The sequence below is a fragment of the Amblyomma americanum genome, chromosome 4 (assembly GCF_052857255.1).
Source record: "Amblyomma americanum isolate KBUSLIRL-KWMA chromosome 4, ASM5285725v1, whole genome shotgun sequence".
NCBI lineage: Eukaryota > Metazoa > Arthropoda > Arachnida > Ixodida > Ixodidae > Amblyomma > Amblyomma americanum.
The window spans coordinates 1,247,106-1,274,358 of NC_135500.1; the positions used below are offsets into that span (position 1 = coordinate 1,247,106).

General features: G+C 43.6%; 1 protein-coding gene and 1 pseudogene across 1 annotated transcript in view; both read right to left on the reverse strand.

Annotated features, from left to right (window-relative positions):
• The window catches only part of Mip (Myoinhibiting peptide precursor), a 581,927-nt gene that overhangs the window by 214,306 nt on the left and 340,368 nt on the right, over positions 1-27,253 (reverse strand). The gene's annotated exons all lie outside the window — the stretch shown is intronic.
• Positions 1,961-3,129, reverse strand: LOC144130029 (uncharacterized; annotated as a pseudogene).

Sequence of the window (27,253 nt, forward strand, 5' to 3'; positions counted from 1 at the left end):
CCTTGAAGTACTCCAATTGGTGCCAGGCCTCGGAGCGAAGACGTCATAATCTGTCGCCATGCTCCCCTGACGGAGGTAAGGGACCCACTATGAGATGCTTTTCGCGCAGTTATGAGAGAAAAAGTTTTGACGCCTATAACATGGACACTTGTAAAACCGATGTGTTCAGATCTAGCTCGTTTCGGTCTAAAACAGCTTGTCTCGTTGTATTAAGCACGAATACATGCTTTTCGCGCAGTTATGAGAGCAATCGTTTTGACTCGTATCACACGGACACTTGTAAACCCGATGTGTTCAGATCTAGCTCGTGTCGGTCTAAAACAGCTTGTCTCGTTGTTTTAAGCGCAAATACATGCTTTTCGCGCAGTTATGAGAGAAAAAGTTTTGACGCCTATCACATGGACACCTGTAAAACCGATGTGTCCAGATCTAGCTCGTTTCGGTCTAAAACAGCTTGTCTCGATGTATTCAGTTCAGTTCAGTTTATTACCTTAAGGACCCCCGTGGGGGTATTACATAAGGGGTGGATTATACAAACAAATAAGTACAATGGTTGCCATGTGGGTTCAACATACAAAATGATCTGTTAGTGCTTTGGAAAAGTTGGATGGGCAGGTGATAGCGGCGATGCTGTGGGGTGGGAAAGGCCGTTCCAATCTAATGCTGCTCGGGGGAAGAAGGAGGCAGCGAACGTGGTCGTATGGGTCCGAGGCCGGGCAATTTGAAGAATGTGACCAGTGCGATGCGATATGCGAGCTGGTGATTTGATATAGCCTGCGTAACCGTGGGTGCTGTAAAAGAACTTATGAAACAGGTTTAGGCTGGCAATGCGGCGACGAATAACAAGGGTTGATAAGGCGGATTCTGTTTTTAAAGACGACACGCTGACTTGGTATGAATAGGTATTGTGGATGAATCTAGTGGCACGGTTCTGGACGGATTCGAGGGCATTTATGAGGTATATTTGATGTGGATTCCATATGGGGGATGCATATCCTAGTTTCGGTCTGATTAGCGATTGGTAAGCCAGGAGTTTAACTTGTTGGGGAGCGTGACGTAAGTGGCGTTTCAAAAAGCCTAGTGTTTTATTCGCGGATGATATTGCATTAGAAATATGTGTGCGCCAAGATAAATCATGAGATAGCGTGACTCCTAAGTACTTAAATGAGTTAACTGCTTCTATTGGGATTTGAGCTATATTGTACGAAAAATAAATGGTTTAGTGCGACGGGTGAAGGATACAATCTTGCATTTCTGAGGGTTAAGTGTCATCATCCACAGGTCGCTCCATTTCTGAACGTTAGTTAGGTCAGTCTGGAGGGCTTCTTGGTGGGAAGAGTTATTAATAGTACGATAAATGACGCAATCATCTGCGAACATACGAATGTGACATGATACGTGGAGGGGCAAGTCATTAATGTATATTAAGAATAATAACGGTCCGAGCACTGATCCTTGGGGGACGCCTGAGGTTACTGATATGTAATCAGGAAATTCGTTATTAACTATGACTAATTGGGTTCGATTTGTTAAAAATTCCTTAATCCAGTTTAGAATGCTAGGGTGAATATTTAGGTAAGAGAGCTTAAGTAGTAATCTCTGGTGGCAGAGCGTGGCAGAGCAGCCATAGCAGTCCTAAGTTAGAATCTACATTGATTAAGGATGCTGAAAACTGCTGATGTACGGCTATGAGCACGCCACCGCCACGGGCTCTTTCCCGGTCTTTACGGTAAACTTTAAAGTTGGGCAGCGCAGCTAAAATTTCGGTATCACTGATATTGCCTGTTAACCACGTTTCTGTAAGAATGAGAAGGGTGCTGTTGGTTGATAAGACAAGACTAGATACGATTTCTCGTTTCGGTAAAAAGCTTCGTATGTTAGTAAATACTGCAGATAAGGTAAGATTAGTTCGGGGGGTGTGCTGTCGGGGAGTTGCTTTAGAGCGAGCAGAGTGTGGTTGCTATGGCACTTCTTTTACCGTTTCCGTCAAGTCGTCGAATATATACTGCTTGGGGCCTATGTACAGTGTTTTAAAGCGCAGTGCGTATTTATCAGATGTTTCTTTCGCGAAACGTAGTAAATGTTTGCGTGCCTTACGGACAGAATGCGAAAAGTCTTCTCCTATGCTGTAGTCGGTGTCTTTTAGTTTCCGGGCGTTTTTAGGATGGATTCTTTTGTCTTATGGAAAGTGAATTTAACGATAATGGGTCGACATCGTTCACTTGAGTGACGGCCAAGACGATGTGCTCTTTCTATTTCTTTTGGGTCTATGGTGATGTCCAAATTTTCACTGCAAAGGCGGGTGACCAGTTCTTCAGACTCAGAGGACGTTTCCTTTGAGCTAGTATCAGGTAAGCCATAAAATAGCAGGTTGTTGCGGCGCGACCGGTTTTCGGCATCGTCTACTCTGGATTCGAGGTTACTGATTTGGCTCGCCGACGTGGCGGCATCAGTCTTAATGGATTCAACTTCTGTTTTAAGTGATGCGAGGTCCTGATAGTGGGTTTCTAATTCGGTAATGCGCTTACTTAATTCGGTGATCGATTTGTCTGGCGCTACTAACCTGCTGCTGAGGTCTTTTACTTCGCTGATTAACGTGCTTTGGCCCGATGTTAGTTTCTGTAGTTCTGCAAGTATGGCGGCAGTGTCAGGACCAGGGTTAGTTTCTATGTCACCGGATTGCATAAGCAACGAATGGACAACAGCAAAGCATTCAACGACAATACAAGTACAACACTGCGGGCTCGGCAGCTGAATTAAGAAGTAGTTGCTCGATTTCTTTGCAAAAAGAGAGTATGATTTTCTAACCTGCATGGCGAAGACAAGAGGGTTACTCGTCCGCGCAGTGGCACAGCTGCCGAGCCCACAAGGCGCCGCGGTCCACGGGCGACCTTTTATAGGTGGCGAAAAACATGATGTCTGCGGCGATTCTATTTCCCACGACGAACGGATGGTCCCAGAGCCAGGTGGTGGCGAAATCCAGGTAAACGTGACGTCAGCCGCTGTTACGGAATTGGTATCAGCTTCATGACTGCCGTAGTGATGACGATAACGTGGCCGCACGTCAACGCAGGCAGCAGCCAGAACAGGCAACAGCACATGTGTGAACACAGGAAGGAGCACCTGCATGGCGAAGACAAGAGGGTTACTCGTCCGCGCAGTGGCACAGCTGCCGAGCCCACAAGGCGCCGCGGTCCAAGGGCGATCTTTTATAGGTGGCGAAAAACATGATGTCTGCGGCGATTGTATTTCCCACGACGAAAGGATGGTCCCAGAGCCAGGTGGTGGCGAAATCCAGGTAAACGTGACGTCAGCCGCTGTTACGGAATTGGTATCAGCTTCATGATTGCAGTAGTGATGACGATAACGTGGCCGCACGTCAACGCAGGCAGCAGCCAGAACAGGCAACAGCACATGTGTGAACACAGAAAGGAGCACCTGCATGGCGAAGACAAGAGGGTTACTCGTCCGCGCAGTGGCACAGCTGCCGAGCCCACCTCATAGCACGAATACATGCTTTTCGCGCAGTTATGAGAGAAAAAGTTTTGACGCCTATCACATGGACACTTGTAAAACCGATGTGTCCAGGTCCAGCTCGTTTAGGTCTAAAACAGCTTGTCTCGTTGTTTTAAGCACGAATACATGCTTTTCGCGCATTTAAAGAGCAAACGTCTTAACGCGTATCACACGGACACGTGTAAAACCGATGTGTTCAGATTTAGTTCGTTTCGGTCTAAAACAGCTTGTCTCGTTGTATTAAGCACGAATACATGCTTTTCGTGCAGTTATGAGAGCAAAAGTTTTGACGCGTATCACACGGACACTTGTAAAACCGATGTGTTCAGATCTAGCTCGTGTCGGTCTAAAACAGCTTGTCTCGTTGTATTAAGCTCGAATACATGCTTTTCGCGCAGTTATGAGAGAAAACGTTTTGACGCGTATTACACAGCACTTGTAAAACCGATGTGTTCAGATCTAGCTTGTTTCGTTCTCAAACAGCTTGCCGCGTTGTTTTAAGCGCAAATACATGCTTTTCGCGCAGTTATGACAGCAAACGTTTTGACGCGTATCACACGGACACCTGTAAAACCGATGTGTCCAGATATAGCTCGTTTCGGTCTAAAACAGCTTGTCTCGTTGTATTAAGCACGAATACATGCTTTTCGCGCAGTTATGAGAGAAAAAGTTTTGACGCCTATCACATGGACACTTGTAAAACCGATGTGTCCAGGTCTAGCTCGTTTCGGTCTAAAACAGCTTGTCTCGTTGTTTCAAGCGCAAATACATGCTTTTCGCGCAGTTATGAGAGCAAATGTTTTGACGCGTATCACACGGACACTAGTAAAACCGTTGTGTTCAGATCTAGCTCGTTTCGGTCTAAAACAGCTTGTCTGGTATTAAGCACGAATACGTGCTTTCCGCGCAGTTATGAGAGGAAAAAGTTTTGACGCCTATCACATGGACACTTTTAAAACCGATGTGTTCAGATTTAGCTCGTTTCGGTCTAAAACAGCTTGTCTCGTTGTATTAAGCACGAATACATGCTTTTCGCGCAGTTATGAGAGAAAACGTTTTGACGCGTATCACACAGAACTTGTAAAACCGATGTGTTCAGATCTAGCTCGTTTCGTTCTAAAACAGCTTGTCGCGTTGTTTTAAGCGCAAATACATGCTTTTCGCGCAGTTATGAGAGCAAACGTTTTGACGCGTATCACACGGACACTTGTAAACCCGATGTGTTCAGATCTAGCTCGTTTTGGTCTAAAACAGCTTGTCTCGTTGTATTAAGCACGAATACATGCTTTTCGCGCAGTCATGAGAGAAAAAGTTTTGACGCCTATCACATGGACACTTGTAAAACCGATGTGTCCAGGTCTAGCTCGTTTCGGTCTAACACAGCTTGTCTCGTTGTTTTAAGCGCAAATACATGCTTTTCGCGCAGTTATGAGAGCTAAAGATTTGACGCGTGTCACACGGACACTTGTTGAACCGATGTGTTCAAATGTACCTCGTTTCGGTCTAATACAGCTTGTCTCGTTGTATTAAGCACGAATACATGCTTTTCGCGCAGTTATGAGAGAAAAAGTTTTGGCACCTATCACATATACACCTGTAAAACCGATGTGTCCAGATCTAGCTCGTTTCGGTCTAAAACAGCTTGTCTCGTTGTATTAAGCACGAATACATGCTTTTCGCGCAGTTATGAGAGAAAAAGTTTTGACGCCTATCACATGGACACTTGTAAAACCGATGTGTCCAGGTCTAGCTCGTTTCGGTCTAAAACAGCTTGTCTCGTTGTTTTAAGCACGAATACATGCTTTTCGCGCATTTAAAGAGAAAACGTCTTGACGCGTATCACACGGACAGTTGTAAAACCGATGTTTTCAGATCTAGCTCGTTTCGGTCTAAAACAGCTTATCTCGTTGTATTAAACACGAATACATGCTTTTCGCGCAGTTATGAGAGAACAGGTTTTGACGCGTACCACACACACTTGTGAAACCGATGTGTTCAGATCTAGCTCGTTTCGGTCTAAAACAGCTTGTCTCGTTGCATTAAGCACGAATGCAGGCTTTTCGCGCAGTTATGAGAGAAAAAGTTAGGACGCGTATCACACGGACACGTGTAAAACCGATGTGTTCAGATCTAGCTCGTTTCGGTCTAAAACAGCTTGTCTCGTTGTATTAAGCACGAATGCAGGCTTTTCGCGCAGTTATGAGAGCAAATGTTTTGACGCGTATCACACGGACACTAGTAAAACCGATGTGTTCAGATCTAGCTCGCTTCGGTCTAAAACAGCTTGTCTGGTATTAAGCACGAATACGTGCTTTCCGCGCAGTTATGAGAGGAAAAAGTTTTGACGCCTATCACATGGACACTTTTAAAACCGATGTGTTCAGATTTAGCTCGTTTCGGTCTAAAACAGCTTGTCTCGTTGTATTAAGCACGAATACATGCTTTTCGCGCATTTATGAGAGAAAACGTTTTGACGCGTATCACACAGCACTTGGAAAACCGATGTGTTCAGATCTAGCTCGTTTCGTTCTAAAACAGCTTGTCGCGTTGTTTTAAGCGCAAATACATGCTTTTCGCGCAGTTATGAGAGCAAACGTTTTGACGCGTATCACACGGACACTTGTAAACCCGATGTGTTCAGATCTAGCTCGTTTCGGTCTAAAACAGCTTGTCTCGTTGTATTAAGCACGAATACATGCTTTTCGCGCAGTCATGAGAGAAAAAGTTTTGACGCCTATCACATGGACACTTGTAAAACCGATGCGGCCAGGTCTAGCTCGTTTCGGTCTAACACAGCTTGTCTCGTTGTTTTAAGCGCAAATACAAGCTTTTCGCGCAGTTATGAGAGCAAAAGATTTGACGCGTATCACACGGACACTTGTTGAACCGATGTGTTCAGATGTAGCTCGTTTCGGTCTAATACAGCTTGTCTCGTTGTATTAAGCACGAATACATGCTTTTCGCGCAGTTATGAGAGCAAAAGTTTTGACGCGTATCACACGGACACTTGTAAACCCGATGTGTTCAGATCTAGCTCGTTTCGGTCTAGAACAGCTTTTATCGTTGGTTTAAGCGCAAATACATACTTTTCGTGCAGTTATGAGAGCAAAAGTTTTGACGCGTATCACACGGACACTTGTAAAACCGATGTGTACAGATCTAGCTCGTTTCGGTCTAAAACAGCTTGTCTCGTTGTATTAAGCACGAATACATGCTTTTCGCGCAGTTATGAGAGAAAAAGTTTTGACGCCTATCACATGGACACTTGTAAAACCGATGTGTCCAGGTCTAGCTCGTTTCGGTCTAAAACAGCTTGTCTCGTTGTTTTAAGCACGAATACATGCTTTTCGCGCAGTTATGACAGAACAGGTTTTGACGCGTACCACACACACTTGTCAAATCTATGTGTTCAGATCTAGCTCGTTTCGGTCTAAAACAGGTTGTCTCGTTGTATTAAGCACGAATGCAGGCTTTTCGCGCAGTTATGAGAGAAAAAGTTTGGACGCGTATCACACGGACACGTGTAAAACCGATGTATTCAGATCTAGCTCGTTTCGGTCTAAAACAGCTTGTCTCGTTGTATTAAGCACGAATGCAGGATTTTCGCGCAGTTATGAGAGCAAATGTTTTGACGCGTATCACACGGACACTAGTAAAACCGATGTGTTCAGATCTAGCTCGTTTCGGTCTAAAACAGCTTGTCTGGTATTAAGCACGAATACGTGCTTTCCGCGCAGTTATGAGAGGAAAAAGTTTTGACGCCTATCACATGGACACTTTTAAAACCGATGTGTTCAGATTTAGCTCGTTTCGGTCTAAAACAGCTTGTCTCGTTGTGTTAAGCACGAATACATGCTTTTCGCGCAGTTATGAGAGAAAACGTTTTGACGCGTATCACACAGCACTTGTAAAACCGATGTGTTCAGATCTAGCTCCTTTCGTTCTATAACAGCTTGTCGCGTTGTTTTAAGCGCAAATACATGCTTTTCGCGCAGTTATGAGAGCAAACGTTTTGACGCGTATCACACGGACACTTGTAAACCCGATGTGTTCAGATCTAGCTCGTTTCGGTCTAAAACAGCTTGTCTCGTTGTATTAAGCACGAATACATGCTTCTCGCGCAGTCATGAGAGAAAAAGTTTTGACGCCTATCACATGGACACTTGTAAAACCGATGTGTCCAGGTCTAACTCGTTTCGGTCTAACACAGCTTGTCTCGTTGTTTTAAGCGCAAATACATGCTTTTCGCGCAGTTATGAGAGCAAAAGATTTGACGCGTATCACACGGACACTTGTAGAACCGATGTGTTCAGATGTAGCTCGTTTCGGTCTAATACAGCTTGTCTCGTTGTATTAAGGACGAATACATGCTTTTCGCGCAGTTATGAGAGCAAACGTTTTGACGCGTATCACACGGACACTTGTAAAACCGATGTGTTCAGATCTAGCTCGTGTCGGTCTAAAACAGCTTGTCTCGTTGTTTTAAGCGCAAATACATGCTTTCCGCGCAGTTATGAGAGAAAAAGTTTTGACGCCTATCACATGGACACTTGTAAAACCGATGTGTCCAGGTCTAGCTCGTTTCGGTCTAAAACAGCTTGTCTCGTGGTTTTAAGCACGAATACATGCTTTTCGCGCATTTAAAGAGAAAACGTCTTGACGCGTATCACACGGACACTTGTAAAACCGATGTTTTCAGATCTAGCTTGTTTCGGTCTAAAACAGCTTATCTCGTTGTATTAAGCACGAATACATGCTTTTCGCGCAGTTATGAGAGAACAGGTTTTGACGCGTACCACACACACTTGTCAAACCGATGTGTTCAGATCTAGCTCGTTTCGGTCTAAAACAGCTTGTCTCGTTGTATTAAGCACGAATGCAGGCTTTTCGCGCAGTTATGAGAGAAAACGTTTTGACGCGTATCACACGGACACTTGTAAACCCGATGTGTTCAGATCTAGCTCGTTTCGGTCTAAAACAGCTTGTCTCGTTGTATTAAGCACGAATACATGCTTTTCGCGCAGTCATGAGAGAAAAAGTTTTGACGCCTATCACATGGACACTTGTAAAACCGATGTGTCCAGGTCTAACTCGTTTCGGTCTAACACAGCTTGTCTCGTTGTTTTAAGCGCAAATACATGCTTTTCGCGCAGTTATGAAGCAAAAGATTTGACGCGTATCACACGGACACTTGTAGAACCGATGTGTTCAGATGTAGCTCGTTTCGGTCTAATACAGCTTGTCTCGTTGTATTAAGGACGAATACATGCTTTTCGCGCAGTTATGAGAGCAAACGTTTTGACGCGTATCACACGGACACTTGTAAAACCGATGTGTTCAGATCTAGCTCGTGTCGGTCTAGAACAGCTTGTCGCGTTGTTTTAAGCGCAAATACATGCTTTTCGCGCAGTTATGAGAGCAAACGTTTTCACGCGTATCACACGGACACTTGTAAACCCGATGTGTTCAGATCTAGCTCGTTTCGGTCTAAAACAGCTTGTCTCGTTGTATTAGGCACGAATACATGCTTTTCGCGCAGTCATGAGAGAAAAAGTTTTGACGCCTATCACATGGACACTTGTAAAACCGATGTGTCCAGGTCTAACTCGTTTCGGTCTAACACAGCTTGTCTCGTTGTTTTAAGCGCAAATACATGCTTTTCGCGCAGTTATGAGAGCAAAAGATTTGACGTGTATCACACGGACACTTGTAGAACCGATGTGTTCAGATGTAGCTCGTTTCGGTCTAATACAGCTTGTCTCGTTGTATTAAGGACGAATACATGCTTTTCGCGCAGTTATGAGAGCAAACGTTTTGACGCGTATCACACGGACACTTGTAAAACCGATGTGTTCAGATCTAGCTCGTGTCGGTCTAAAACAGCTTGTCTCGTTGTTTTAAGCGCAAATACATGCTTTCCGCGCAGTTATGAGAGAAAAAGTTTTGACGCCTATCACATGGACACTTGTAAAACCGATGTGTCCAGGTCTAGCTCATTTCGGTCTAAAACAGCTTGTCTCGTTGTTTTAAGCACGAATACATGCTTTTCGCGCATTTAAAGAGAAAACGTCTTGACGCGTATCACACGGACACTTGTAAAACCGATGTTTTCAGATCTAGCTTGTTTCGGTCTAAAACAGCTTATCTCGTTGTATTAAGCACGAATACATGCTTTTCGCGCAGTTATGAGAGAACAGGTTTTGACGCGTACCACACACACTTGTCAAACCGATGTGTTCAGATCTAGCTCGTTTCGGTCTAAAACAGCTTGTCTCGTTGTATTAAGCACGAATGCAGGCTTTTCGCGCAGTTATGAGAGAAAACGTTTTGACGCGTATCACACGGACACGTGTAAAACCGATGTGTTCAGATCTAGCTCGTTTCGGTCTAAAACAGCTTGTCTGGTATTAAGCGCGAATACGTGCTTTCCGCGCAGTTATGAGAGGAAAAAGTTTTGACGCCTATCACATGGACACTTTTAAAACCGATGAGTTCAGATTTAGCTCGTTTCGGTCTAAAACAGCTTGTCTCGTTGTATTAAGCACGAATACATGCTTTTCGCGCAGTTATGAGAGAAAACGTTTTGACGCCTATCACATGGACACTTGTAAAACCGATGTGTCCAGGTCTAGCTCGTTTCGGTCTAAAACAGCTTGTCTCGTTGTTTTAAGCACGAATACATGCTTTTCGCGCATTTAAAGAGAAAACGTCTTGACGCGTATCACACGGACAGTTGTAAAACCGATGTTTTCAGATCTAGCTCGTTTCGGTCTAAAACAGCTTATCTCGTTGTATTAAGCACGAATACATGCTTTTCGCGCAGTTATGAGAGAACAGGTTTTGACGCGTACCACACACACTTGTGAAACCGATGTGTTCAGATCTAGCTCGTTTCGGTCTAAAACAGCTTGCCTCGTTGCATTAAGCACGAATGCAGGCTTTTCGCGCAGTTATGAGAGAAAAAGTTAGGACATGTATCACACGGACACGTGTAAAACCGATGTGTTCAGATCTAGCTCGTTTCGGTCTAAAACAGCTTGTCTCGTTGTATTAAGCACGAATGCAGGCTTTTCGCGCAGTTATGAGAGCAAATGTTTTGACGCGTATCACACGGACACTAGTAAAACCGATGTGTTCAGATCTAGCTCGCTTCGGTCTAAAACAGCTTGTCTGGTATTAAGCACGAATACGTGCTTTCCGCGCAGTTATGAGAGGAAAAAGTTTTGACGCCTATCACATGGACACTTTTAAAACCGATGTATTCAGATGTAGCTCGTTTCGGTCTAATACAGCTTGTCTCGTTGTATTAAGCACGAATACATGCTTTTCGCGCAGTTATGAGAGCAAAAGTTTTGACGCGTATCACACGGACACTTGTAAACCCGATGTGTTCAGATCTAGCTCGTTTCGGTCTAGAACAGCTTGTATCGTTGGTTTAAGCGCAAATACATGCTTTTCGTGCAGTTATGAGAGCAAAAGTTTTGACGCCTATCACATGGACACTTGTAAAACCGATGTGTCCAGGTCTAGCTCGTTTCGGTCTAAAACAGCTTGTCTCGTTGTTTTAAGCACGAATACATGCTTTTCGCGCATTTAAAGAGAAAACGTCTTGACGCGTATCACACGGACACTTGTAAAACCGATGTTTTCAGATCTAGCTCGTTTCGGTTTAAAACAGCTTATCTCGTTGTATTAAGCACGAATACATGGTTTTCGCGCAGTTATGACAGAACAGGTTTTGACGCGTACCACACACACTTGTCAAACCGATGTGTTCAGATCTAGCTCGTTTCGGTCTAAAACAGGTTGTCTCGTTGTATTAAGCACGAATGCAGGCTTTTCGCGCAGTTATGAGAGAAAAAGTTTGGACGCGTATCACACGGACACGTGTAAAACCGATGTGTTCAGATCTAGCTCGTTTCGGTCTAAAACAGCTTGTCTCGTTGTATTAAGCACGAATGCAGGATTTTCGCGCAGTTATGAGAGCAAAAGTTTTGACGCGTATCACACGGACACTAGTAAAACCGATGTGTTCAGATCTAGCTCGTTTCGGTCTAAAACAGCTTGTCTGGTATTAAGCACGAATACGTGCTTTCCGCGCAGTTATGAGAGGAAAAAGTTTTGACGCCTATCACATGGACACTTTTAAAACCGATGTGTTCAGATTTAGCTCGTTTCGGTCTAAAACAGCTTGTCTCGTTGTATTAAGCACGAATACATGCTTTTCGGGCAGTTATGAGAGAAAACGTTTTGCGCGTATCACACAGCACTTGTAAAACCGATGTGTTCAGATCTAGCTCGTTTCGTTCTAAAACAGCTTGTCGCGTTGTTTTAAGCGCAAATACATGCTTTTCGCGCAGTTATGAGAGCAAACGTTTTGACGCGTATCACACGGACACTTGTAAACCCGATGTGTTCAGATCTAGCTCGTTTCGGTCTAAAATAGCTTGTCTCGTTGTATTAAGCACGAATACATGCTTTTCGCGCAGTCATTAGAGAAAAAGTTTTGACGCCTATCACATGGACACTTGTAAAACCGATGTGTCCAGGTCTAGCTCTTTTCGGTCTAACACAGCTTGTCTCGTTGTTTTAAGCGCAAATACATGCTTTTCGCGCAGTTATGAGAGAAAAAGTTTTGACGCCTATCACATATACACCTGTAAAACCGATGTGTCCAGATCTAGCTCGTTTCGGTCTAAAATAGCTTGTCTCGTTGTATTAAGCACGAATACATGCTTTTCGCGCAGTCATGAGAGAAAAAGTTTTGACGCCTATCACATGGACACTTGTAAAACCGATGTGTCCAGGTCTAGCTCTTTTCGGTCTAACACAGCTTGTCTCGTTGTTTTAAGCGCAAATACATGCTTTTCGCGCAGTTATGAGAGAAAAAGTTTTGACGCCTATCACATATACACCTGTAAAACCGATGTGTCCAGATCTAGCTCGTGTCGGTCTAAAACAGCTTGTCTCGTTGTATTAAGCTCGAATACATGCTTTTCGCGCAGTTATGAGAGAAAACGTTTTGACGCGTATTACACAGCACTTGTAAAACCGATGTGTTCAGATCTAGCTCATCTCGTTCTCAAACAGCTTGCCGCGTTGTTTTAAGCGCAAATACATGCTTTTCGTGCAGTTATGAGAGCAAAAGTTTTGACGCGTATCACACGGACACTTGTAAAACCGATGTGTTCAGATCTAGCTCGTGTCGGTCTAAAACAGCTTGTCTCGTTGTTTTAAGCGCAAATACATGCTTTCCGCGCAGTTATGAGAGAAAAAGTTTTGACGCCTATCACATATACACCTGTAAAACCGATGTGTCCAGATCTAGCTCGTTTCGGTCTAAAACAGCTTGTCTCGTTGTATTAAGCACGAATACATGCTTTTCGCGCAGTTATGAGAGAAAAAGTTTTGACGCCTATCACATGGACACTTGTAAAACCGATGTGTCCAGGTCTAGCTCATTTCGGTCTAAAACAGCTTGTCTCGTTGTTTTAAGCACGAATACATGCTTTTCGCGCATTTAAAGAGAAAACGTCTTGACGCGTATCACACGGACACTTGTAAAACCGATGTTTTCAGATCTAGCTCGTTTCAGTCTAAAACAGCTTGTCTCGTTGTATTAAGCACGAATGCAGGCTTTTCGCGCAGTTATGAGAGCAAATGTTTTGACGCGTATCACACGGACACTAGTAAAACCGATGTGTTCAGATCTAGCTCGCTTCGGTCTAAAACAGCTTGTCTGGTATTAAGCACGAATACGTGCTTTCCGCGCAGTTATGAGAGGAAAAAGTTTTGACGCCTATCAAATGGACACTTTTAAAACCGATGTGTTCAGATTTAGCTCGTTTCGGTCTAAAACAGCTTGTCTCGTTGTATTAAGCACGAATACATGCTTTTCGCGCAGTTATGAGAGCAAAAGATTTGACGTGTATCACACGGACACTTGTAGAACCGATGTGTTCAGATGTAGCTCGTTTCGGTCTAATACAGCTTGTCTCGTTGTATTAAGGACGAATACATGCTTTTCGCGCAGTTATGAGAGCAAACGTTTTGACGCGTATCACACGGACACTTGTAAAACCGATGTGTTCAGATCTAGCTCGTGTCGGTCTAAAACAGCTTGTCTCGTTGTTTTAAGCGCAAATACATGCTTTCCGCGCAGTTATGAGAGAAAAAGTTTTGACGCCTATCACATGGACACTTGTAAAACCGATGTGTCCAGGTCTAGCTCGTTTCGGTCTAAAACAGCTTGTCTCGTTGTTTTAAGCACGAATACATGCTTTTCGCGCATTTAAAGAGAAAACGTCTTGACGCGTATCACACGGACACTTGTAAAACCGATGTTTTCAGATCTAGCTTGTTTCGGTCTAAAACAGCTTATCTCGTTGTATTAAGCACGAATACATGCTTTTCGCGCAGTTATGAGAGAACAGGTTTTGACGCGTACCACACACACTTGTCAAACCGATGTGTTCAGATCTAGCTCGTTTCGGTCTAAAACAGCTTGTCTCGTTGTATTAAGCACGAATGCAGGCTTTTCGCGCAGTTATGAGAGAAAACGTTTTGACGCGTATCACACGGACACGTGTAAAACCGATGTGTTCAGATCTAGCTCGTTTCGGTCTAAAACAGCTTGTCTGGTATTAAGCGCGAATACGTGCTTTCCGCGCAGTTATGAGAGGAAAAAGTTTTGACGCCTATCACATGGACACTTTTAAAACCGATGAGTTCAGATTTAGCTCGTTTCGGTCTAAAACAGCTTGTCTCGTTGTATTAAGCACGAATACATGCTTTTCGCGCAGTTATGAGAGAAAACGTTTTGACGCCTATCACATGGACACTTGTAAAACCGATGTGTCCAGGTCTAGCTCGTTTCGGTCTAAAACAGCTTGTCTCGTTGTTTTAAGCACGAATACATGCTTTTCGCGCATTTAAAGAGAAAACGTCTTGACGCGTATCACACGGACAGTTGTAAAACCGATGTTTTCAGATCTAGCTCGTTTCGGTCTAAAACAGCTTATCTCGTTGTATTAAGCACGAATACATGCTTTTCGCGCAGTTATGAGAGAACAGGTTTTGACGCGTACCACACACACTTGTGAAACCGATGTGTTCAGATCTAGCTCGTTTCGGTCTAAAACAGCTTGCCTCGTTGCATTAAGCACGAATGCAGGCTTTTCGCGCAGTTATGAGAGAAAAAGTTAGGACATGTATCACACGGACACGTGTAAAACCGATGTGTTCAGATCTAGCTCGTTTCGGTCTAAAACAGCTTGTCTCGTTGTATTAAGCACGAATGCAGGCTTTTCGCGCAGTTATGAGAGCAAATGTTTTGACGCGTATCACACGGACACTAGTAAAACCGATGTGTTCAGATCTAGCTCGCTTCGGTCTAAAACAGCTTGTCTGGTATTAAGCACGAATACGTGCTTTCCGCGCAGTTATGAGAGGAAAAAGTTTTGACGCCTATCACATGGACACTTTTAAAACCGATGTATTCAGATGTAGCTCGTTTCGGTCTAATACAGCTTGTCTCGTTGTATTAAGCACGAATACATGCTTTTCGCGCAGTTATGAGAGCAAAAGTTTTGACGCGTATCACACGGACACTTGTAAACCCGATGTGTTCAGATCTAGCTCGTTTCGGTCTAGAACAGCTTGTATCGTTGGTTTAAGCGCAAATACATGCTTTTCGTGCAGTTATGAGAGCAAAAGTTTTGACGCCTATCACATGGACACTTGTAAAACCGATGTGTCCAGGTCTAGCTCGTTTCGGTCTAAAACAGCTTGTCTCGTTGTTTTAAGCACGAATACATGCTTTTCGCGCATTTAAAGAGAAAACGTCTTGACGCGTATCACACGGACACTTGTAAAACCGATGTTTTCAGATCTAGCTCGTTTCGGTTTAAAACAGCTTATCTCGTTGTATTAAGCACGAATACATGGTTTTCGCGCAGTTATGACAGAACAGGTTTTGACGCGTACCACACACACTTGTCAAACCGATGTGTTCAGATCTAGCTCGTTTCGGTCTAAAACAGGTTGTCTCGTTGTATTAAGCACGAATGCAGGCTTTTCGCGCAGTTATGAGAGAAAAAGTTTGGACGCGTATCACACGGACACGTGTAAAACCGATGTGTTCAGATCTAGCTCGTTTCGGTCTAAAACAGCTTGTCTCGTTGTATTAAGCACGAATGCAGGATTTTCGCGCAGTTATGAGAGCAAAAGTTTTGACGCGTATCACACGGACACTAGTAAAACCGATGTGTTCAGATCTAGCTCGTTTCGGTCTAAAACAGCTTGTCTGGTATTAAGCACGAATACGTGCTTTCCGCGCAGTTATGAGAGGAAAAAGTTTTGACGCCTATCACATGGACACTTTTAAAACCGATGTGTTCAGATTTAGCTCGTTTCGGTCTAAAACAGCTTGTCTCGTTGTATTAAGCACGAATACATGCTTTTCGGGCAGTTATGAGAGAAAACGTTTTGCGCGTATCACACAGCACTTGTAAAACCGATGTGTTCAGATCTAGCTCGTTTCGTTCTAAAACAGCTTGTCGCGTTGTTTTAAGCGCAAATACATGCTTTTCGCGCAGTTATGAGAGCAAACGTTTTGACGCGTATCACACGGACACTTGTAAACCCGATGTGTTCAGATCTAGCTCGTTTCGGTCTAAAATAGCTTGTCTCGTTGTATTAAGCACGAATACATGCTTTTCGCGCAGTCATTAGAGAAAAAGTTTTGACGCCTATCACATGGACACTTGTAAAACCGATGTGTCCAGGTCTAGCTCTTTTCGGTCTAACACAGCTTGTCTCGTTGTTTTAAGCGCAAATACATGCTTTTCGCGCAGTTATGAGAGAAAAAGTTTTGACGCCTATCACATATACACCTGTAAAACCGATGTGTCCAGATCTAGCTCGTTTCGGTCTAAAATAGCTTGTCTCGTTGTATTAAGCACGAATACATGCTTTTCGCGCAGTCATGAGAGAAAAAGTTTTGACGCCTATCACATGGACACTTGTAAAACCGATGTGTCCAGGTCTAGCTCTTTTCGGTCTAACACAGCTTGTCTCGTTGTTTTAAGCGCAAATACATGCTTTTCGCGCAGTTATGAGAGAAAAAGTTTTGACGCCTATCACATATACACCTGTAAAACCGATGTGTCCAGATCTAGCTCGTGTCGGTCTAAAACAGCTTGTCTCGTTGTATTAAGCTCGAATACATGCTTTTCGCGCAGTTATGAGAGAAAACGTTTTGACGCGTATTACACAGCACTTGTAAAACCGATGTGTTCAGATCTAGCTCATCTCGTTCTCAAACAGCTTGCCGCGTTGTTTTAAGCGCAAATACATGCTTTTCGTGCAGTTATGAGAGCAAAAGTTTTGACGCGTATCACACGGACACTTGTAAAACCGATGTGTTCAGATCTAGCTCGTGTCGGTCTAAAACAGCTTGTCTCGTTGTTTTAAGCGCAAATACATGCTTTCCGCGCAGTTATGAGAGAAAAAGTTTTGACGCCTATCACATATACACCTGTAAAACCGATGTGTCCAGATCTAGCTCGTTTCGGTCTAAAACAGCTTGTCTCGTTGTATTAAGCACGAATACATGCTTTTCGCGCAGTTATGAGAGAAAAAGTTTTGACGCCTATCACATGGACACTTGTAAAACCGATGTGTCCAGGTCTAGCTCATTTCGGTCTAAAACAGCTTGTCTCGTTGTTTTAAGCACGAATACATGCTTTTCGCGCATTTAAAGAGAAAACGTCTTGACGCGTATCACACGGACACTTGTAAAACCGATGTTTTCAGATCTAGCTCGTTTCAGTCTAAAACAGCTTGTCTCGTTGTATTAAGCACGAATGCAGGCTTTTCGCGCAGTTATGAGAGCAAATGTTTTGACGCGTATCACACGGACACTAGTAAAACCGATGTGTTCAGATCTAGCTCGCTTCGGTCTAAAACAGCTTGTCTGGTATTAAGCACGAATACGTGCTTTCCGCGCAGTTATGAGAGGAAAAAGTTTTGACGCCTATCAAATGGACACTTTTAAAACCGATGTGTTCAGATTTAGCTCGTTTGGGTCTAAAACAGCTTGTCTCGTTGTATTAAGCACGAATACATGCTTTTCGCGCAGTCATGAGAGAAAAAGTTTTGACGCCTATCACATGGACACTTGTAAAACCAATGTGTCCAGGTCTAGCTCGCTTCGGTCTAACACAGCTTGTCTCTTTGTTTTAAGCGCAAATACATGCTTTTCGCGCAGTTATGAGAGCAAAAGATTTGACGCGTATCACACGGACACTTGTAAACCCGATGTGTTCAGATCTAGCTTGTTTCGGTCTAGAACAGCTTGTATCGTTGGTTTAAGAGCAAATACATGCTTTTCGTGCAGTTATGAGAGCAAAAGTTTTGACGCGTATCACACGGACACTTGTAAAACCGATGTGTTCAGATCTAGCTCGTGTCGGTCTAAAACAGCTTGTCTCGTTGTTTTAAGCGCAAATACATGCTTTCCGCGCAGTTATGAGAGAAAAAGTTTTGACGCCTATCACATATACACCTGTAAAACCGATGTGTCCAGATCTAGCTCGTTTCGGTCTAAAACAGCTTGTCTCGTTGTATTAAGCACGAATACATGCTTTTCGCGCAGTTTTGAGAGAAAAAGTTTTGACGCCTATCACATGGACACTTGTAAAACCGATGTGTCCAGGTCTAGCTCGTTTCGGTCTAAAACAGCTTGTATCGTTGGTTTAAGCGCAAATACATTCTTTTCGTGCAGTTATGAGAGCAAAAGTTTTGACGCGTATCACACGGACACTTGTAAAACCGATGTGTTCAGATCTAGCTCGTATCGGTCTAAAACAGCTTGTCTCGTTGTTTTAAGCGCAAATACATGCTTTCCGCGCAGTTATGAGAGAAAAAGTTTTGACGCCTATCACATATACACCTGTAAAACCGATGTGTCCAGGTCTAGCTCGTTTCGGTCTAAAACAGCTTATCTCGTTGTATTAAGCACGAATACATGCTTTTCGCGCAGTTATGAGAGAACAGGTTTTGACGCGTACCACACACACTTGTCAAACCGATGTGTTCAGATCTAGCTTGTTTCGGTCTAAAACAGCTTGTCTCGTTGTATTAAGCACGAATGCAGTCTTTTCGCGCAGTTATGAGAGAAAACCTTTGGACGCGTATCACACGGACACTAGTAAAACCGATGTGTTCAGTTCTAGCTCGTGTCAGTCTAAAACAGCTTGTCTCGTTGTTTTAAGCGCAAATACATGCTTTCCGCGCAGTTATGAGAGAAAAAGTTTTGACGCCTATCACATGGACACTTGTAAAACCGATGTGTCCAGGTCTAGCTCGTTTCGGTCTAAAACAGCTTGTCTCGTTGTTTTAAGCACGAATACATGCTTTTCGCGCATTTAAAGAGAAAACGTCTTGACGCGTATCACACGGACAGTTGTAAAACCGATGTTTTCAGATCTAGCTCGTTTCGGTCTAAAACAGCTTATCTCGTTGTATTAAGCACGAATACATGCTTTTCGCGCAGTTATGAGAGAACAGGTTTTGACGCGTACCACACACACTTGTGAAACCGATGTGTTCAGATCTAGCTCGTTTCGGTCTAAAACAGCTTGTCTCGTTGCATTAAGCACGAATGCAGGCTTTTCGCGCAGTTATGAGAGAAAAAGTTAGGACGCGTATCACACGGACACGTGTAAAACCGATGTGTTCAGATCTGGCTCGTTTCGGTCTAAAACAGCTTGTCTCGTTGTATTAAGCACGAATGCAGGCTTTTCGCGCAGTTATGAGAGCAAATGTTTTGACGCGTATCACACGGACACTAGTAAAACCGATGTGTTCAGATCTAGCTCGCTTCGGTCTAAAACAGCTTGTCTGGTATTAATCACGAATACGTGCTTTCCGCGCAGTTATGAGAGGAAAAAGTTTTGACGCCTATCACATGGACACTTTTAAAACCGATGTGTTCAGATGTAGCTCGTTTCGGTCTAATACAGCTTGTCTCGTTGTATTAAGCACGAATACATGCTTTTCGCGCAGTTATGAGAGCAAAAGTTTTGACGCGTATCACACGGACACTTGTAAACCCGATGTGTTCAGATCTAGCTCGTTTCGGTCTAGAACAGCTTGTATCGTTGGTTTAAGCGCAAATACATGCTTTTCGTGCAGTCATGAGAGCAAAAGTTTTGACGCCTATCACATGGACACTTGTAAAACCGATGTGTCCAGGTCTAGCTCGTTTCGGTCTAAAACAGCTTGTCTCGTTGTTTTAAGCACGAATACATGCTTTTCGCGCATTTAAAGAGAAAACGTCTTGACGCGTATCACACGGACACTTGTAAAACCGATGTTTTCAGATCTAGCTCGTTTCGGTTTAAAACAGCTTATCTCGTTGTATTAAGCACGAATACATGGTTTTCGCGCAGTTATGACAGAACAGGTTTTGACGCGTACCACACACACTTGTCAAACCGATGTGTTCAGATCTAGCTCGTTTCGGTCTAAAACAGGTTGTCTCGTTGTATTAAGCACGAATGCAGGCTTTTCGCGCAGTTATGAGAGAAAAAGTTTGGACGCGTATCACACGGACACGTGTAAAACCGATGTGTTCAGATCTAGCTCGTTTCGGTCTAACACAGCTTGTCTCGTTGTTTTAAGCGCAAATACATGCTTTTCGCGCAGTTATGAGAGCAAAAGATTTGACGCGTATCACACGGACACTTGTAGAACCGATGTGTTCAGATGTAGCTCGTTTCGGTCTAATACAGCTTGTCTCGTTGTATTAAGGACGAATACATGCTTTTCGCGCAGTTATGAGAGCAAACGTTTTGACGCGTATCACACGGACACTTGTAAAACCGATGTGTTCAGATCTAGCTCGTGTCGGTCTAAAACAGCTTGTCTCGTTGTTTTAAGCGCAAATACATGCTTTCCGCGCAGTTATGAGAGAAAAAGTTTTGACGCCTATCACATGGACACTTGTAAAACCGATGTGTTCAGATCTAGCTCGTGTCGGTCTAAAACAGCTTGTCTCGTTGTTTTAAGCGCAAATACATGCTTTCCGCGCAGTTATGAGAGAAAAAGTTTTGACGCCTATCACATGGACACTTGTAAAACCGATGTGTCCAGGTCTAGCTCATTTCGGTCTAAAACAGCTTGTCTCGTTGTTTTAAGCACGAATACATGCTTTTCGCGCATTTAAAGAGAAAACGTCTTGACGCGTATCACACGGACACGTGTAAAACCGATGTGTTCAGATCTAGCTCGTTTCGGTCTAAAACAGCTTGTCTGGTATTAAGCGCGAATACGTGCTTTCCGCGCAGTTATGAGAGGAAAAAGTTTTGACGCCTATCACATGGACACTTTTAAAACCGATGAGTTCAGATTTAGCTCGTTTCGGTCTAAAACAGCTTGTCTCGTTGTATTAAGCACGAATACATGCTTTTCGCGCAGTTATGAGAGAAAACGTTTTGACGCCTATCACATGGACACTTGTAAAACCGATGTGTCCAGGTCTAGCTCGTTTCGGTCTAAAACAGCTTGTCTCGTTGTTTTAAGCACGAATACATGCTTTTCGCGCATTTAAAGAGAAAACGTCTTGACGCGTATCACACGGACAGTTGTAAAACCGATGTTTTCAGATCTAGCTCGTTTCGGTCTAAAACAGCTTATCTCGTTGTATTAAGCACGAATACATGCTTTTCGCGCAGTTATGAGAGAACAGGTTTTGACGCGTACCACACACACTTGTGAAACCGATGTGTTCAGATCTAGCTCGTTTCGGTCTAAAACAGCTTGCCTCGTTGCATTAAGCACGAATGCAGGCTTTTCGCGCAGTTATGAGAGAAAAAGTTAGGACGCGTATCACACGGACACGTGTAAAACCGATGTGTTCAGATCTAGCTCGTTTCGGTCTAAAACAGCTTGTCTCGTTGTATTAAGCACGAATGCAGGCTTTTCGCGCAGTTATGAGAGCAAATGTTTTGACGCGTATCACACGGACACTAGTAAAACCGATGTGTTCAGATCTAGCTCGCTTCGGTCTAAAACAGCTTGTCTGGTATTAAGCACGAATACGTGCTTTCCGCGCAGTTATGAGAGGAAAAAGTTTTGACGCCTATCACATGGACACTTTTAAAACCGATGTGTTCAGATGTAGCTCGTTTCGGTCTAATACAGCTTGTCTCGTTGTATTAAGCACGAATACATGCTTTTCGCGCAGTTATGAGAGCAAAAGTTTTGACGCGTATCACACGGACACTTGTAAACCCGATGTGTTCAGATCTAGCTCGTTTCGGTCTAGAACAGCTTGTATCGTTGGTTTAAGCGCAAATACATGCTTTTCGTGCAGTTATGAGAGCAAAAGTTTTGACGCCTATCACATGGACACTTGTAAAACCGATGTGTCCAGGTCTAGCTCGTTTCGGTCTAAAACAGCTTGTCTCGTTGTTTTAAGCACGAATACATGCTTTTCGCGCATTTAAAGAGAAAACGTCTTGACGCGTATCACACGGACACTTGTAAAACCGATGTTTTCAGATCTAGCTCGTTTCGGTTTAAAACAGCTTATCTCGTTGTATTAAGCACGAATACATGGTTTTCGCGCAGTTATGACAGAACAGGTTTTGACGCGTACCACACACACTTGTCAAACCGATGTGTTCAGATCTAGCTCGTTTCGGTCTAAAACAGGTTGTCTCGTTGTATTAAGCACGAATGCAGGCTTTTCGCGCAGTTATGAGAGAAAAAGTTTGGACGCGTATCACACGGACACGTGTAAAACCGATGTGTTCAGATCTAGCTCGTTTCGGTCTAACACAGCTTGTCTCGTTGTTTTAAGCGCAAATACATGCTTTTCGCGCAGTTATGAGAGCAAAAGATTTGACGCGTATCACACGGACACTTGTAGAACCGATGTGTTCAGATGTAGCTCGTTTCGGTCTAATACAGCTTGTCTCGTTGTATTAAGGACGAATACATGCTTTTCGCGCAGTTATGAGAGCAAACGTTTTGACGCGTATCACACGGACACTTGTAAAACCGATGTGTTCAGATCTAGCTCGTGTCGGTCTAAAACAGCTTGTCTCGTTGTTTTAAGCGCAAATACATGCTTTCCGCGCAGTTATGAGAGAAAAAGTTTTGACGCCTATCACATGGACACTTGTAAAACCGATGTGTTCAGATCTAGCTCGTGTCGGTCTAAAACAGCTTGTCTCGTTGTTTTAAGCGCAAATACATGCTTTCCGCGCAGTTATGAGAGAAAAAGTTTTGACGCCTATCACATGGACACTTGTAAAACCGATGTGTCCAGGTCTAGCTCATTTCGGTCTAAAACAGCTTGTCTCGTTGTTTTAAGCACGAATACATGCTTTTCGCGCATTTAAAGAGAAAACGTCTTGACGCGTATCACACGGACACGTGTAAAACCGATGTGTTCAGATCTAGCTCGTTTCGGTCTAAAACAGCTTGTCTGGTATTAAGCGCGAATACGTGCTTTCCGCGCAGTTATGAGAGGAAAAAGTTTTGACGCCTATCACATGGACACTTTTAAAACCGATGAGTTCAGATTTAGCTCGTTTCGGTCTAAAACAGCTTGTCTCGTTGTATTAAGCACGAATACATGCTTTTCGCGCAGTTATGAGAGAAAACGTTTTGACGCCTATCACATGGACACTTGTAAAACCGATGTGTCCAGGTCTAGCTCGTTTCGGTCTAAAACAGCTTGTCTCGTTGTTTTAAGCACGAATACATGCTTTTCGCGCATTTAAAGAGAAAACGTCTTGACGCGTATCACACGGACAGTTGTAAAACCGATGTTTTCAGATCTAGCTCGTTTCGGTCTAAAACAGCTTATCTCGTTGTATTAAGCACGAATACATGCTTTTCGCGCAGTTATGAGAGAACAGGTTTTGACGCGTACCACACACACTTGTGAAACCGATGTGTTCAGATCTAGCTCGTTTCGGTCTAAAACAGCTTGCCTCGTTGCATTAAGCACGAATGCAGGCTTTTCGCGCAGTTATGAGAGAAAAAGTTAGGACGCGTATCACACGGACACGTGTAAAACCGATGTGTTCAGATCTAGCTCGTTTCGGTCTAAAACAGCTTGTCTCGTTGTATTAAGCACGAATGCAGGCTTTTCGCGCAGTTATGAGAGCAAATGTTTTGACGCGTATCACACGGACACTAGTAAAACCGATGTGTTCAGATCTAGCTCGCTTCGGTCTAAAACAGCTTGTCTGGTATTAAGCACGAATACGTGCTTTCCGCGCAGTTATGAGAGGAAAAAGTTTTGACGCCTATCACATGGACACTTTTAAAACCGATGTGTTCAGATGTAGCTCGTTTCGGTCTAATACAGCTTGTCTCGTTGTATTAAGCACGAATACATGCTTTTCGCGCAGTTATGAGAGCAAAAGTTTTGACGCGTATCACACGGACACTTGTAAACCCGATGTGTTCAGATCTAGCTCGTTTCGGTCTAGAACAGCTTGTATCGTTGGTTTAAGCGCAAATACATGCTTTTCGTGCAGTTATGAGAGCAAAAGTTTTGACGCCTATCACATGGACACTTGTAAAACCGATGTGTCCAGGTCTAGCTCGTTTCGGTCTAAAACAGCTTGTCTCGTTGTTTTAAGCACGAATACATGCTTTTCGCGCATTTAAAGAGAAAACGTCTTGACGCGTATCACACGGACACTTGTAAAACCGATGTTTTCAGATCTAGCTCGTTTCGGTTTAAAACAGCTTATCTCGTTGTATTAAGCACGAATACATGGTTTTCGCGCAGTTATGACAGAACAGGTTTTGACGCGTACCACACACACTTGTCAAACCGATGTGTTCAGATCTAGCTCGTTTCGGTCTAAAACAGGTTGTCTCGTTGTATTAAGCACGAATGCAGGCTTTTCGCGGAGTTATGAGAGAAAAAGTTTGGACGCGTATCACACGGACACGTGTAAAACCGATGTGTTCAGATCTAGCTCGTTTCGGTCTAAAACAGCTTGTCTCGTTGTATTAAGCACGAATGCAGGATTTTCGCGCAGTTATGAGAGCAAATGTTTTGACGCGTATCACACGGACACTAGTAAAACCGATGTGTTCAGATCTAGCTCGTTTCGGTCTAAAACAGCTTGTCTGGTATTAAGCACGAATACGTGCTTTCCGCGCAGTTATGAGAGGAAAAAGTTTTGACGCCTATCACATGGACACTTTTAAAACCGATGTGTTCAGATTTAGCTCGTTTCGGTCTAAAACAGCTTGTCTCGTTGTATTAAGCACGAATACATGCTTTTCGCGCAGTTATGAGAGAAAACGTTTTGCGCGTATCACACGGACACTTGTAAACCCGATGTGTTCAGATCTAGCTTGTTTCGGTCTAGAACAGCTTGTATCGTTGGTTTAAGAGCAAATACATGCTTTTCGTGCAGTTATGAGAGCAAAAGTTTTGACGCGTATCACACGGACACTTGTAAAACCGATGTGTTCAGATCTAGCTCGTGTCGGTCTAAAACAGCTTGTCTCGTTGTTTTAAGCGCAAATACATGCTTTCCGCGCAGTTATGAGAGAAAAAGTTTTGACGCCTATCACATATACACCTGTAAAACCGATGTGTCCAGATCTAGCTCGTTTCGGTCTAAAACAGCTTGTCTCGTTGTATTAAGCACGAATACATGCTTTTCGCGCAGTTTTGAGAGAAAAAGTTTTGACGCCTATCACATGGACACTTGTAAAACCGATGTGTCCAGGTCTAGCTCGTTTCGGTCTAAAACAGCTTGTATCGTTGGTTTAAGCGCAAATACATGCTTTTCGTGCAGTTATGAGAGCAAAAGTTTTGACGCGTATCACACGGACACTTGTAAAACCGATGTGTTCAGATCTAGCTCGTATCGGTCTAAAACAGCTTGTCTCGTTGTTTTAAGCGCAAATACATGCTTTCCGCGCAGTTATGAGAGAAAAAGTTTTGACGCCTATCACATATACACCTGTAAAACCGATGTGTCCAGATCTAGCTCGTTTCGGTCTAAAACAGCTTATCTCGTTGTATTAAGCACGAATACATGCTTTTCGCGCAGTTATGAGAGAACAGGTTTTGACGCGTACCACACACACTTGTCAAACCGATGTGTTCAGATCTAGCTTGTTTCGGTCTAAAACAGCTTGTCTCGTTGTATTAAGCACGAATGCAGTCTTTTCGCGCAGTTATGAGAGAAAACCTTTGGACGCGTATCACACGGACACTTGTAAAACCGATGTGTTCAGATCTAGCTCGTGTCGGTCTAAAACAGCTTGTCTCGTTGTTTTAAACGCAAATACATGCTTTCCGCGCAGTTATGAGCGAAAAAGTTTTGACGCCTATCACATGGACACTTGTAAAACCGATGTGTCCAGGTCTAGCTCGTTTCGGTCTAAAACAGCTTGTCTCGTTGTTTTAGGCACGAATACATGCTTTTCGCGCATTTAAAGAGAAAACGTCTTGACGCGTATCACACGGACAGTTGTAAAACCGATGTTTTCAGATCTAGCTCGTTTCGGTCTAAAACAGCTTATCTCGTTGTATTAAGCACGAATACATGCTTTTCGCGCAGTTATGAGAGAACAGGTTTTGACGCGTACCACACACACTTGTGAAACCGATGTGTTCAGATCTAGCTCGTTTCGGTCTAAAACAGCTTGTCTCGTTGCTTTAAGCACGAATGCAGGCTTTTCGCGCAGTTATGAGAGAAAAAGTTAGGACGCGTATCACACGGACACGTGTAAAACCGATGTGTTCAGATCTAGCTCGTTTCGGTCTAAAACAGCTTGTCTCGTTGTATTAAGCACGAATGCAGGCTTTTCGCGCAGTTATGAGAGCAAATGTTTTGACGCGTATCACACGGACACTAGTAAAACCGATGTGTTCAGATCTAGCTCGCTTCGGTCTAAAACAGCTTGTCTGGTATTAAGCACGAATACGTGCTTTCCGCGCAGTTATGAGAGGAAAAAGTTTTGACGCCTATCACATGGACACTTTTAAAACCGATGTGTTCAGATGTAGCTCGTTTCGGTCTAATACAGCTTGTCTCGTTGTATTAAGCACGAATACATGCTTTTCGCGCAGTTATGAGAGCAAAAGTTTTGACGCGTATCACACGGACACTTGTAAACCCGATGTGTTCAGATCTAGCTCGTTTCGGTCTAGAACAGCTTGTATCGTTGGTTTAAGCGCAAATACATGCTTTTCGTGCAGTTATGAGAGCAAAAGTTTTGACGCCTATCACATGGACACTTGTAAAACCGATGTGTCCAGGTCTAGCTCGTTTCGGTCTAAAACAGCTTGTCTCGTTGTTTTAAGCACGAATACATGCTTTTCGCGCATTTAAAGAGAAAACGTCTTGACGCGTATCACACGGACACTTGTAAAACCGATGTTTTCAGATCTAGCTCGTTTCGGTTTAAAACAGCTTATCTCGTTGTATTAAGCACGAATACATGGTTTTCGCGCAGTTATGACAGAACAGGTTTTGACGCGTACCACACACACTTGTCAAACCGATGTGTTCAGATCTAGCTCGTTTCGGTCTAAAATAGGTTGTCTCGTTGTATTAAGCACGAATGCAGGCTTTTCGCGCAGTTATGAGAGAAAAAGTTTGGACGCGTATCACACGGACACGTGTAAAACCGATGTGTTCAGATCTAGCTCGTTTCGGTCTAAAACAGCTTGTCTCGT